Genomic DNA, 14,053 nt, shown 5'->3' with positions numbered 1-14,053 from the left:
ATGTATAGAACCCAGACTATATTAAAAAAAATTAACAACAAGCCATGAACTATCTAAGCACAACCATAACCAAATATTACTGGATCAATAATGATACTCGACCTCTATTATATGCTTCCACCATATAATATTTCCATATGAACTCCCTTTCTAAATTTAAACTCTTGCCGAAACTTAACTCTGCCAAAACTTCGTGCTTCGCTCAATATATGAGATCTCTGCTAGTTTGTTGATGGGTTGTAATGAAACCAAATCATAATATTGTCACAAGACCTCCAAATGAAAGAGATTACACTGCATATTCAAAACATGCGAGGCAAAATTATAATGGCTTCAAACCCTTCCAACATGTTGACATGACCAGATCTCTGTTACGAATTCATAGCCAAAATTCCACAACGAATAGAAGAGAATCGAAACCACTCCAAACCATGTCATGTATTACATTGATTTCAAACCAAACCATCAGATCATTGTACCAAACTTTTCACAAATAGCTAACATATCAAAACTAATTCATTGTTCGATCGAATATGTGTCGCCGCTCCTCCATTACATTCAACTCGTAGTCGCATGACTTGTTATGGTCACATGGTTGTCCCAATCGACCATAAGACCAACTTTTTAAACCCGGAGCCAATGTTTCCATAAGCCATAAGACCATGCCCATATGACCTAGACCCAAGAATCATTGAGTGTCAAAATGCTAATGCCATCGACAATGTCACAATAGCCACGTGGCATACCTAGAGGGGGCCACATGTCACCCAAAACACACTCATTAGATAGTTGAAATTGCCATTTTTGTATGACAAGTGGCAGCCTCGGTGGCTCCTCGTCGACATGCTAACATCGTCTGCTAATATAACCTTGCCATGTGTCATAATCCTATTGGTGTGCTTGGACTGGTTAAACATCAAGCCTCATTTGCTTCATTTGACCTTAATTTGTTGAGGACACAATGGATTGATCTGAGACTTACATGGTTTTTAACTATGTTAACTAATGCACAACTCCATGTGCTTGTGGCCATTGGTCTGCCTATCCAGTGGTGGTTCTTCAAGAAACTTGCACAATGTTTAACAAATTAATATTTTGGGTTTGTCCCTATAGTTTTTCCTTTTAATTTTAGCCCCCTTTAATACTAATTTTCAACTGGCCATAACATCTCACTCAGGAGGATTTTTTCTAAGAAAAATATAGGATTGAAGAGGTATCGATGAGAACTATGCAACCATGCTATTAGTGAGATATTTTGGGCATTTTTTCTTCTTCAAAAACTAAAATAAATTCAAGCACCCTGTTACCGCTCAAACTAGTAGGGGACCTAAAGGGGAAATGCTAGGCCAAGGGCAACAAATGGAGACTTAGCCCACTGTCACCTCAGCTAAGGCTCCCTTCTATTTATGGACTTTCACTGATGGGAGGAGACCCTATATATGATGGAGTCCTTGATGAAGGATAACTCATCAAAATGATGTGGAGTTACCCAAATAATCCCTTTCTTGGAAGAGTTAGAAGGATAAGGCTTGCTTGCTTTATAAGGATTCAAGGGTTAGGTTTATGGGATATAAGTTATGAAGGAAATTCCCAATCCCTAAAATCCTTATTGTAATTGGTATCCCGGATGTTTCTTGAAGAATTGTCTTTCAAAGGAATTGGGCTACACGGGACCAAGTGGACCCGGTCTAGGATAGGGGGAATGAGTACAACAACCAATGATGTTCTTAACCTAGACAAGGTGGGGAGACAATCAAAGAAAAAAATTTCACTTGAAGGTGTTGGTTTGATCCTATGAGGTACCATCCTTGAGGATGCTAATGCAAAGTTTGATCCCAGAGCTAGGGTTTGGCTCTTCTCCCAAATCCACTGTCAAAATGGCTTCAAAATTGGAGGAGAGCTTGAGGAAACACCAGCGCAGGAGACCTTAGGAGATTGAACTTTTTGGAGGGCTAGCTTGTCAGTAAATTGATGCCCTAGGTGCACCAACTTAGCTGGACCTAGAAGAAGGTGCAAGAATATGATTTTTGGTGATCACCTTTTGGTAGATCAGTGCCTTAATCAAGCCCTTGTTCAATTTTTTGTGTTAGTAGCCTTGTATCAATGTTATTTATCATTTATGGAAGTTTCATGAAGTCCTAGGCAGAGGCCGGAGTCCTAGCTTTGAAAAGGTGGTTCAGAATCCGAGGTCGTTGGCATAGAATTGCCTGACAAAGGCTACATTCGCATGGAGACCTTTCTATGGGTGCGACTGGAGGGTCTCAGTCACAGGGAAGGCTTTTTATAGGAGCGATTGGGGATCTAGTTCAACAAAACATTAAGTTCTCTCAGGGTTGGACAACTGGAGGGGTTGGTTGGCTCATGAAGGTTTTGTAGCTCCTTAGGAAGGTCAGTTTGGTTTCGTTTAGTCGATTCCACTTCCTTAACTATACTTGGGGAGTTGAATCATATCATAGTAACTCTTCATCACATGTTTACCCCGATGGACCGGTTAGCTTGGGTAAAGCTGGGAGGAGGGTGTTATAGCTCTAGCATTGCATGTAAAACTCTTAGGTAAGTGCAGGTATTGTTTTCTTATATTGCATCTTGACATTTATTTTCATATACTAGCTAATATTCTCTCTCCATGTTAGTTAGGCTTGTTTCTATCATCCCATGGCTACATTGAATTGAATTATGGAAATGGTACCTTTGTGGAAATAATTCTTATGCATTTAAGAAATTCATGGCATTGAGAAGAATTAGTAATAATTGAGAATATGTGTAATTCCCAACAAGAAGGTTTGATGGGTAGTCTACGTTGCAGCCCAATAATGAAGTGGGATAGCTCGAGTGACTCATTCTCATTATGTCTTTCCTTCCCCAGCTATGTAATTGTGTTAAGGATTTCTTTCTTCATTGATACCTCACTAGCATCGTCAAAACTCATCCCCTTTCCTGTTCCATGCTAGTGTTGCCTCTTTTAGCATTTGTTGTTGTGCTAGTTTTTCTAGATCTCATCTTTGTTGGTGTTTCACTAGTCCTCACAACACTTGCACCATAGTTAGATACATCTTGTCGTTATTGCCTCCTACATTCATAGGTATTTCAAGAACTCTTCCACCTTTGATGACCTTACTTTCTTTGCATGGGCATTGCCACCATTTGTCTTCAATGGTGCTTCATCAGTGTCATTGTCTCCCTTATTTTATCCAATCGCTTTTGTTTGTCTCTTTTCCTTCGTAGAGAGTTGGTGTTGTGAAAAATTGGAGACCCAAATTTCTACTACAGCAATTGATTAAGTATCTTCTATTTGTTAAATTACTAAACAAATTATTTACTGCATGCTACAACAAATATTGAAACTAATACACTGCAGCCTTCACCAATTAAATTAAATGTGGAAACAAGAAACTGAGCAAGAAAGAAATACACAACACATGACACCGTTATTTTTGGACAAATGTCCCCAGAATAACCCAATGCGGGAAAACTGTTGCAGAAGCTGAGGGTTTTTATTATTAAGCAGTACTTTTCTGGATACAATTCATTGGATGCCCAACTGGCTATCCGATACAGAGAGAAACTGGCAAAAAGGTTAGTGAGAGAAATCTCACACTGTTCTTGGAGATTCGGTTCTGATCAGGGGCTTGCTGACTGGGCGTACGCTGCCCCTGCAAAGCTTCTTCGTCAACCCTACGCAAAACTGCATCACTCTGGCTGGGCTCTGTGTCAATCCCTCTGCTGACCTCCTACTTACTAGAAAATTGATCTTGAGGCCTTCCGGTCTCACACCTCGACTTCCTGCACTGAGTCTCGTCTTTGCCTTACACTCCCCGGATCTGAAAAGCTTCCTCTTGTCCACTATCCCTGCCCCTCACTACAAGAAATCACCTTGATCGATTCTCTCGAAACTTTTGGGCTACCCTCTCTGAGAAAATCGATATCTTGATCTATCTCCAATGTTTGTTCCAAATACCCATCAAATTCCTTCTTATAATGCTCCAGTTGAGTAATCAATGGCCCATATTATATTCTAATCAATGGCTTAGATCATTTGGTCTTGATCTCCTTCTTCTTCTAGAAGTTTCGCCCTCGGTTTTATTAATACCCTTTAATTATTTTAATTTCCTAAGTTTAGACTTAGGCATCCATTAGGAATAATTAATTATTTTAATAAAACTGTCTCTGGCCGGAATTTCCCAAAACGATTTCTAGGTATTCTGGAATACATGTGTCCAAGCCTCCGTTCAAATGTTGAGGCTTAAAGCACATTCGATGCTACTAGAAATCTACACTCCCTCTTAGCGCGGAATGAGTTCTATGAAGTGTTTAACCTAGGTGGTATAACTAGACCCTTTGTGGTCGATCACGTTGTATTTTGAATACCTGTCTTCAACATAGTCCTCTCTTACATTCCTATTTGACTATCTTTTGGTGACATTAATTTGACACCATGTTGGTCGTTTATGACTTGGGTAGGTATGCAAGGGTCTTTAGGTTGATCTACCAATACACATGATCTAGGGGAGCCATAGTTTCATCACTCCTTTCTATATAAAGTGTTTCTCATGTTATAAAGGTTGCTGCATGTATAGAGAAACATTTAACTTATACCCAGGCATGGACCCTCCCCTTATGTTACTGTTATCCACTTAATTTTTCCATTAGAATATTACAATTTATCTTATACCTAAGCATAGTCTCCCTTCTTATGTATTTGGCACATTTAAGTGTAGTACTCTTTGAGATTATTAAATAGTTGCTCATGTTGTTTCATATTTCCATCTATTTAACTTAGGGTTTGTAAGATATGCAAATTTAAGGCACATGATAATATATAGCAGCTCTTGATAATAGACTATAATGAATAAGATCATCAGAGGTCCAATAGGCTATGAAGGAGGCAAGCTAGGGTTAAGTAAACAATAGTTTCAAATAGCTGAAAATGCACAGGTATTTCAAGAATTGTTCCACCTTTGATGCCCTTTCTTTCTTTGCATGGGCATTTCCACCGTTTGTCTTTAATGGTGCATCAACAGTGTCATTGCCTCCCTTATTTTCTTCTCTTTCTTGTTTTCATCTCTTGCCCTTCCTAGAGAGTTGGTGTCACCTTCACTCCTCAAGGTAACCCTGTAAAATTGTAAGGTAATATTAAAATCTAGCTTGTTGGCATCTCCAAGATGGCTCTCATTTTTATAATGGCGTGGTATAAATAAGCTCTTGTAATGTATCGCAAGCACTCGTGTAAGTGTAGGTATTGATCATGTTAACCCCTTACCTCTAGGCGTAACTAAAGGATATTTTAACACATTTGATTTTAACCATAGTTCAATACTTGAGCCAAAAGTGTTCTCCTTGTTGTATTCATGTATTATATTGGGCCATGCTTGAATGAGTTATGTGAAGTGTTTAACCTAGGTGGTATATCTAGTCCCTTTGCAGTGGATCACATTGTCTTTTGAATACCCATCTTCAAGATAGTCCTCTCTTACATTCCTATCAAAGGAACAATAGGATATGAGTGAGGTAAGCTAGGGTTAAGTAAACAATAGTTTCAAATGGCTGAAAATGCATATGACAATAATAAATACCAAGACATCAGCCCTAATTTTAAGGTTAAAATATTCAATTAATGCTATATTTCTCCTTTTATTATTTATTAAATGAAATCCCTTCCAATAGGGCAATAATGTATGGACATAAAATTGTGATTAAATGTATATTTAAGCTAAACCCAAACGAACCCCAGTTACCATGAAATCAAAGAAGAAAGGAATATTTATAATCACGAACACCTATTAGTTTAGAGCCTTTATCTAGTTAGGCAGTGGAGACAATTAGTGAAAGGTCAATGACAAAGGGCCTTGGATGAAGAGGATGAAAGATTGAATTTCTTCAATTAGAAATGACTACTGACTTCACTATATGGAATATCTTGATGTCAAAGGATGCATGAATCAAGTTCCTTTGATGGACTCTTGCAAAACAAATTTTACATGCCATCAAGGATCAAGATTTCAAGAAAATATATTGCACTTGTTAATATGGCATTCATAGAAGACCTAATTTCAGAAATATAGCATGCAAAATGGAAGAAAATGTGACAATAAACTTACACATTTCCAATAGGAATCACTTCGTGAATACCAAAAGACTGTCCATGCAAAAATCTCCTTCGCAAGACAATTCGATCTATAAATGATCATATTACATCCAATAAGAAAGATAAGATCTGATGTACCCTCCTCTAGAGAAGAAGAAGTGAGTGAATGATAATCAACAATCGAAAGTGACTCCCCTCTATTTTGTGAGGGTAAATAAGTCACTTTTTCATAATTTTACAAGAAAATCCCAAAAAAATTGCTTGAAGTTGTAATGTTTCAAACTAGGAAAAATAGTGCTATGCAAAGCAAACAATAAAAAGAACACCATAATATTGAAACATTCAGTGCACACCCATAAAATGTCCAGGAATAACCAACGACTGAGCCATTTTATTATAATCTGGGAGAAAAGTACAATAATGTGGAAGTGGTGCACTTGGGCTTGCCTCAATGTTAAGCGTGATCAAGCCCACGTGGTAATATGTGAAGCCGAGATGGCACAAATCACTGTTACAATGATGCCCTGCGCTGCCCTAGTGAAATTGTGTTATCTGCTGCGCAGATGCTGCTGGAAACCCCACCTCCGATGCCTAGAAAATTTTGGGAAATTAACTCGTGCCTTTCCACCAAATACACAGAACAACCCACGAAGGAACTGGCCAAATGTTGACGTTGCGATTTTGGCTCGAATTCTCCCTAGCTCATCTAGCTTCTAGCTGAGTTGGGATCCCTGTTTGACCCCCTAGATCTACCGGGAAAATTCTGCAAAATTAGCCCCAAGCTCCTCAACCAGAACCCACCAAAACCCAGAAAGTGTTTGGCCTGGTTTTGACCTCGGAAATTCGTCCTCCCAAGAGTCGTGCACTCCTCCAATTGCTAAAGTGTACGACCTTCCTGTAAATCCATAGTAATCCCTCCAAAGCACACCAAAATGGCTGAAATAATCTTCTGCGAACTTCCCCTTATCTCTCTCGGCAAATACTCGCTCCACAATTGACCCACGAATCCCCCACGTGTGCCCAGTGATGAATACCTACGCTAGTCTTGAGTGTTGGCAATCACACTTCTCCCAAACGGAAATCTCCAGCTCCCAAAAGCCTCCTAAAGGCTAGTCTTCCCATGTACTTCCTTCTCCAAAACTCCTCTGACAATTGCTCCCCGGAAGGCCACTAAATGATCTCCTACGTATTCCACTACCGCGTCTTTCAGTAGTACGCAATGACTAAATGATGGTTGCGTTGGGAGCTCTAAATATCCACCTGCGATCTCTCAGAATGATAGAAAGAAACCTCACTAGGGTGGCACTCGTGGTCCACAGAAGAGAGGGTGAGTTATCCGCTTGGAGAACTCGTGCTAAACAGCGAGTGACCCAACTACGCACCTAGAGCAACTAAGAGTGAGTTCAATATGTCCAAAATATGCCAAATGAGGCTGAGCCTCCTCTATTTATAATTCGTGGGCCTCTTTTCCCATGTGGGCCCCCTCCAACTAGCAATTTCACTTTCCGTCCTTAGTCATTCGAACTTCCCTCTAAGGTGGTGTGTATTTCCTCATGTGGGTGGTCCCCACGCTATGCCAAGAAAACATTTCAGCCCCTTTTCCCTTCCGAAGTCTTTCCCAAAAATCACATGGGTCACTTGGCCTCCCAAATTTTCAAAATTGTAGAATAAATAAACCTGTAACAATTTAATTTCGGAAGGGACATTACAATAGTATACAAATATGTTTGCCAATCTTGAGATAGCTCAAAAGCATAATAAAATGCCAAAATAACCCATACTTGTGGGAACAAAAACTCTCCAAAATGATTAACCTCCAAGAATGATCAATTTGCATCAAGCAAGTGATGAAATGGTTCATAGGTGCTCCTCACTCCAACAAGTCATCAAATTCTAGCCAGGGTTATTTATTTCATTTCCTATTTCATTTTTCTTTGCTCATACTCGCTTGCTGGCATATTGCATACAATAAATCCATGTAACATTGCTTTGAATCAAAGATTGGGGATGAGGGATTTTTTATTAGATTTGGAAATCCTTACATAAGCTACTAATCATTCATAGAAATGATGAGAATTAATCTTTTCCATTTTTCTCCTTTTGCCTCTCTTTCCCTATTCAATTTTTGTCTCCTAGATAACTTCTTCATAGATGGGATTGGTTACCGTCCTCCTTTCTCCTGTCATTTCCTTTGAATATTGGCATTGGTTGGTACATCCTATAGACTGCAGCTATAGGATTGCGTGATCATCAATCCAGAGTATCCCTCCTCTAAAGTTTTGGTTCTCGACATTTCTATTACAACTCTAGTGTCTTCTCCACTTTTATTTCTTTTTTCTCTGCCTCCTTTCTTTTGCTTTTTCATTCTTCTTCTCTCATTCTTTGAGAAGAAACATACGCGTGCTAGATATTTTTGTCCTCATTGGTATTGTTACCCACCAAAAGTTAGTGGCCCATAGGAGAAACTTTTTCCTTATTCATCTCTTCGAACCGATAGCTGGAAGCCCCTGAGAGCCACTAGTAGCTGATGTGACGTGCCATTCAAACCTCTACCACCTACATTAGTCATGTTTTGCCACACTCATCTTCCAAGAGAACAAGTTGGAAGGTGGGCTTCTCATCGAAAGGTACTTTATTTATTATGCAATCGGTTTGTCATGCTTGTTTGTATTTGGGCATTCTTGTATTTGTATCAAGTCTTGTGTACTGTTAGGCCATGTATCCACGTGCCTTGAGTGGGGTCGTGATTCATATTGTGTTAAATTCTTACATCGACTTATGGTGCGTCTATTTGTCAAGGTCTAAGCCAATGAGGATTCCCTATTGTTGCATCATGCAATCATTTCTCATGTCAATCGATTGCATGCTTTGAGTGATTAATTCGATATATACAAGCCATGAACTATCTAAACATAACCATAACCAAATATAACTGGGTCAATAATGAGGCTTGACCTATATTATATGCTTCCACCATATAATATTTCCATATGAACTCCGTTTCTATATTTAAACTCTTGCCGAAACTTACCTCTGCCAAAATTTCGTGCTCTGCTCAATACATGAGATCTCTGCTAGTTTGTTGATGGGTTGTAATGAAACCAAATCATAATATTGTCACAATACCTCCACATGAAAGAGATTACACTCCATATTCAAAATATGCGCGACAAAATTATAATGGCTTCAAACCCTTCCAACGAGTAGACATGACTAGATCTCCGTTACAAATTCATAGCCAAAATTCCACAATGAATAGAAAAAACTCAAAAACACTCCAAACCATGTCATGTATTACATTGATTTTAAATCAAACCATCAGATCATTTTACCGAACTTTTCACAAATAGCTAACATATCAAAACTAGTTCATTGTTCGATCGCATATGTGTCGCTGCTCCATTGCATTCAACTCGTAGTCGCATGACTTTTTATGGTCACATGGTTGTCCCAATCGACCATAAGACCAAATTTTTAAACCTGGAGCCAACGTTTCCATAATCCATAAGACCATGCCCATATGACCTAGATCCAAAAATCATTGATTGTCAAAATGCTAATGCCATCGACAATGTCACAACAGCCACGTGGCATACCTAGAGGGGGTCACATGTCACCCAAAACACGCTCATTCGATAGCTGAAATTGCCATTTTTGTCTGACAAGTGGTAGCCTCGGGTGGCTCCTCGTCGACATGCTAACTGATGCACAACTCCATGTGCTTGTGGCCATTGATCTGCCTATCCAATGGGTGATCTTTAGGAAACTTGCACGATTTCTAACAAAATAATATTTTGGGTTTGGCCCTATAGTTTTTCCTTTTAATTTTTACCCCGATTAATACTAATTTTCAACTGGCCATAAATTCTCAATCGGGAGGATTTTTTCTAAGAAAAATATAGGATTGAAGAGGTATCAATGAGAACTACGCAACCATGCTATTAGTGAGATATTTTGGGCATTTTTTCTTCTTCAAAAACTAAAATAAATTCAAGCACTGTGTTACCGCTCAAACTAGTAGGGGACCTAAAGGGGATTCCTAAAGGGGAAATGCTAGGCCAAGGGCAACAAATGGAGACTTAGCCCATTGTCACCTCAGCTAAGGCTCCCTTCTATTTACAGACTTTCACCGATGGGAGGAGGCCCGATATATTATGGAGTCCTTGATGAAGGATAAGTCATCAAAATGATGTGGAGTGACCCAAATAATCCCTTTCCCGGAAGAGTTAGAAGGATAAGGCTTGCTTGCTTTCTAAGCAAAGTACAATGTCTTGTAGGGAAATGAAAGGAGGATTCAAGGGTTAGGTTTATGGGATATAACTTATGAAGGAAATTCCCAATCCCTAAAATATTTATTGTAATTGGTATCCTAGATGGTTCTTGAAGAATTGTCTTTCAAAGGAATTGGGCCACACAAGACCAAGTGGACCCGGTCTAGGATAGGGGGAATGCGTACAAGAACCAATGATGTTCTTAACGTAGACAAGGTGGGGAGAGGATCAAAGAAACAATTTTCACTTGAAGGTGTTGGTTTGATCCTATGAAGTTTTATCCCAGAGCTAGGGCTTGGCTTTTCTCCCAAATCCACCGACAGAATGTCTTCAAAATTGGAGGAGAGCATGAGCAATCACCAGCGCATGAGACCTTAGGAGATTGAACTTTTGGGAGGGCTATTTTGTCAGTAAATTGATGCCCTAGGTGCCCCAACTTAGCTGGACCTAGAAGAAGGTGAAAGAATGTGATTTTGGGTGATCACCTTTTGGTAGATTAGTGCCTTAATCAAGCCCTTGTTCAATTTTTTGTGTTAGTAGCCTTGTCTCAATGTTATTTATCATTTCTAGAAGTTTCATGAAGTCCTAGGCAGAGACCTGAGTCCTAGCCTTGAAAACGTGGCTCAAAATCCGAGGTCGCTGGCATAGAACTGCCTGACAAAGGCCACAATCGCATGTAGACCTTTCCATGGGAGCAGCTGGAGGGTCTTAGTCACATGGAAGGCTTGTTATAGGAGCGAGTGGGGATCTAGTTCAACAAAACATCAAGTTGCTCAGGGGTTGGACACCTGGAGGGGTTGGTTGGCTCTTGGAGGTATTGTAGGTCCTTAGGAAGGTCAATTTGGTTTCGTTTAGTCGATTCCACTTGCTTGACTTTACTTGGGGAGTTGAATCATATCATAGTAACACTTCATCACATGTTTACCCCGGTGGACCGGTTAGCTTGGGTAAAGGTGGGAGGGAGGGTGTTGTAAATTTAGCATTGCATGTAAAACTCATAGCTAAGTGCAGGTATTGTTTTCTTATATTGCAGCTTGACATTTATTTTCATATAATATCTAATATTCTATCTCCATGGTAGTTAGGCTTGTTTCTATCATACCATGGCTGCATTGAATTGAATTATGGAAATGGAACCTTTGCAGAAATAATTCTTATGCGTTTAAGAAATTCATGGCATTGAGAAGAATTAGTAACAATTGAGAATATGTGTAATTCCCAGCAAGAACGTTTGATGGGTAGTCTACATTGTAACCCAATAATGAAGTGGGATAGCTCGAGCGACTCATTCTCATTTTGTCTTTCCTTCCCTAGGTATGAACTCGTGTTAAGGATTTCTTTCTTCATTGATACCTCACTAGCATCGTCAAAACTCATTCCCTTTCCTGTTCCATGCTAGTGTTGCCTCCTGTAACATTTGTTGCTGTGCTAGTTTTTCTAGATCTCATCTTTGTTGATGCTTCACTAGTCCTCACAATACTTGCATTATAATTACATAAATTTTGTCGTTATTGCCTCCTACATTCATAGGTATTTCAAGAACTCTTCCACCTTTGATGACCTTACTTACTTTGCATGGGCATTGCCACCATTTGTCTTCAATGGTGCTTCAAAAGTGTCACTGTCTCCCTTATTTTCTCCAATCGCTTTTGTTTGTCTGTTTCCCTTCGTAGAGAGTTGGTGTTGTGCAAATTTGCTCCCAAATTTCTACTGCAACAACTGATTAAGTATCTTATATTTGTTAAATTACTGAACAAATTATTTACTGCATCCTACAACAAATATTGAAACTAATACACTGCAGCCTTCACTAATTAAATTAAATGCGGAAACAAGAAACTGAGCAAGAAAGAAACACACAACACATGACACCGTTATTTTTGGACAAATGTCCCCAGAAAAACCCAATGCGGGAAAACCGTTGAAGCAGTTGACGATTTCTGTTATTAAGCAGCAGTTTTTTCGATACAATTCGTTGGATGCCCAACTAGCGATCCGATACAGAGAGAAACTGGCAAAAAGGTTAGTGAGAGAAATCTCACACTGTTATAAGAGATTCGATTCTGATCAGGGGCTTGCTGACTAGGCCTACGCTGCCTCTGCATAGATTCTGCATCAACCCTACGTAGAATTGCGTCATTCTGGCTGGGCTCTACATCAATCCCTCTGTTGATCTCCTACTTACTGGAAATTTGATCTCGAGGCCTTCCAGTCTCACACCCCCGACTTCCTGCACTGAATCTCGTCTCTGCCTTGCACTCCCCGGATCTGGAAAGCTTCCTCTGATATACTAGCCTTGCCCCTCACTGCAAGAAATCACCTTGATCGATTCTCTAGAAACTTTTGTGTTGCCCTCTCTGAGAAAATCGATATCTTGATCTCTCTCCGATGTGTTTTCCAATTACCCAACAAAGTCCTTCTTATAATCCTCCAATTAAGTAATCAATGGCCCATATTAGATTCTAGTCAATGGCTCAAATCGTTTGGACTCGATCTCCTTCTTCTTATAGAAGTTTCGCCCTCAGTTTGATTAATACCCTTTAATTATTTTAATTTCCTAATTTTAGACTTAGGCACCCATTAAAAATAATTAATTATTTTAATAAAATTCTCTTTGGGTGGAATTTCCCAAAACGATTTCTAGGTATTCTAGAATACATGTGTCCAAGCCTCCCTTCAAATTTTGAGGCTTAGAGCATATTCGATTCTACCAGAAATCAACACTCCTTCTTAGCGAGGAATGAGTTCTATGAAGTGTTTGACCTAGGTGGTATATCTAGACCCTTTGCGGTCGATTACTTTGTCTTTTGAATACCCATCTTCAACATAGTCCTCTCTTACATTCCTATTTGACTATCTTTTGGTGACATTAATTTGACACAATGTTGGTCGTTTATGACTTGGGTAGGTATGCAAGGGTCTTTAGGTGGATCTACCAATACACATGTTCTTGGGGAGATCTAGTTTCATCACTCCTTTCTATATAAAGTGTTTCTCATGTTATAAAGGTTGCCGCATGTATAGAGAAACATTTAACTTATACACAAGCATGGACCCTCCTCTAATGTTACTGTTATCCACTTAATTTTTCCATTAGAATATTACAATTTATCTTATACCCAAGCATGGACTCCCTTCTTATGTATTTGGCACATTTAAGTGTAGGACTCTTTGAGATTATTAAATAGTTGCTCATGTTGTTTCATATTTCCATCGATTTAAGTTAGGGTTTGTAAGATATGCAAATTTAAGGCACATGATGGTATATAGCAGCTTTTGAGAATAGACTATAATGAATAAGATCAGTAGAGGTCCAATAGGCTATGAAGGAAGCAGGCTAGGGTTAAGTAAACAATAGTTTCAAATAGCTGAAAATGCACATGTATTTCAAGAATTCTTCCGCCTTTGATGCCCTTTCTTTCCTTGCATGGCCATTTCCACCATTTGTCTTCAATGGTGCTTCAACAGTGTCACTGTCTCCCTTATTTTCTCCAATCGCTTTTGTTTGTCTCTTTCCCTTTGTAGAGAGTTGGTGTTGTGAAAAATTGGAGACCCAAATTTCTACTGCAGCAACTGATTAAGTATCTTATATTTGTTAAATCACTGAACATATTATTTACTGCATCCTACAACAAATATTGAAACTAATACACTGCAGCCTTCACTAATTAAATTAAATGTGGAAAGAAGAAACTGA

The sequence above is a fragment of the Pinus tabuliformis genome, chromosome 3_2, assembly GCF_031772625.1.
Source record: "Pinus tabuliformis cultivar Carrire ecotype Pingquan chromosome 3_2, CPIR1, whole genome shotgun sequence".
Lineage (NCBI taxonomy): Eukaryota > Viridiplantae > Streptophyta > Pinopsida > Pinales > Pinaceae > Pinus > Pinus tabuliformis.
Note: the sequence above shows the minus strand (reverse complement) of the source record.